Below are 1760 nucleotides of genomic sequence, written 5' to 3' on the forward strand. Positions count from 1 at the left end.
GAGCGCATGTGAGAGGTTTATTCCAACAAAGCCCTGCTTTCGCCTGCCGTGTGGGCTGCGTGGCTGCATGAAAACCAGCTTTCATCTTTTCTTTCTCCCTCTGCATCAACCTGACCTCAACCAACTCGGTGTCAAGTCCTGCTATGAGACACGCACTGGTGTGCATGTGTGCGTGTGGAGCTGACTGTCCTTTTGGCAGGCAGCTCTGAAGCACCTCTCAGGGAAAGCGTCCTATCATTGAGCTGCTGAGAAACGCTCTCATCTCGCTGTGAAAATCTCTTCTGCTCACACCGAGGTTCACTCAGATGCGTTCGGGCGCACGCGGGTGAATCGTTCACACCAGTGGCCATCTTAGCCTCTTTCTGGGGGTGCTCAAGCACCCCTAAATTTGAACTCAGCAAAAATTGAACAAACATAATTACGATTTTGAAAGAAAGCTTAGTTCTCAAACCTTAGATTCACCAAAATATTGAAGACATTTGGAACACCATATTTTTCAGACTATAAGGCGCACTTAAAATATTTTAATTTTCTTAAAAATCAACAGTGAGCCTTATAATCCGGTGCGTCTTATAGTCTGAAAAATACGGTAAATATGGAATAAATGATGACAAAAACGGGCCAGAAAAATCTATGATTTTTTTGCACAAGTCGAATCCTCGACGCCACCTGTCAATCAATCCAGTAGGCTCATCAGCATTTGACCAATCAGTGACCTCAATTTGTCCCAAAGTGAAATGTCCCTTACCTGCAGGAGTTGGAGGGGTGGTGGAGGGGAGGGGTTAAAATGTGTGGGAGGAGCGGAGCGTGCTCTATTCACACAAGGAGAGCTGTTGGTCAGGCTACTTCTCATTATGTTATGTTTATTTGTCATATGCAAGTTAACACAAGGTCAACAATGCAATGAAGTGTTCAGGATGAGAAGAACCGATTCAGTTAGAAAAAATAAATTAATAAAACAAGAAATTCTAACGCATGCAATAAAAGTACAAAATAAAGTACCAAAAAGTGAAAAGAAATTAAATTAATTCAACCTTTATTTTTACAGGCTAGTCTCAGTGAGTCACAAGGACTCATTTACAAGAGAGACCTTAACATTTAAAGTATAGACAACAATAAACCATAAAATACAATTAAAATAAAACGTAGTGTTATAAAACAATAAATCAAGGTGCCTTTTAAAACAAGGTAATTACAAACAAGAACACATTTGCTTTGATTTTTCTATTGACCATAACAATCGTTTAAAATCCCTTAAAAAGAGATCAAAGTGGACAAATTCAGATAATATTTACAAAGTCAAAAAAAGAAAAGTAAACAACAACATGGTAAAATATAACAGTGCAAGTCGGATGAATTAGTATAAGTATTTCACAGGTAGTAATATTTAATTCAATTCAATTCAAAAATACTTTATTAATCCCAGAGGGAAATTATTTTGTTGTTGTAACTCGTTATCCTCATTTCATTAAGAGATGTTGTAGATGCTGATGCTGTAGACAGGAAGGATCTCTTGTAAAGGTCCATCCCACTGTGGATCCTAAGAAACTGGCTGCAGATGCCGTCCGATCCGTCCACCCAGACTCGGCAGGTCTCTCGGTTCCCCCGGGCTGTAGGACCGCCTGAATGCCGGGCAGAACTCCTCCCAGAGCGATGGCCACTCCTCCCAGTCTGCCAAGCTCCTCGTCACTGCGGACAGCCAACTGTAGGTGCCGAGGGACGATCCTGTCCTTCAGCTGTCATGAGCCGTGTTTCCTGCT

The sequence above is a fragment of the Nematolebias whitei genome, chromosome 1, assembly GCF_014905685.2.
Source record: "Nematolebias whitei isolate Nwh7 chromosome 1, NemWhi1, whole genome shotgun sequence".
Lineage (NCBI taxonomy): Eukaryota > Metazoa > Chordata > Actinopteri > Cyprinodontiformes > Rivulidae > Nematolebias > Nematolebias whitei.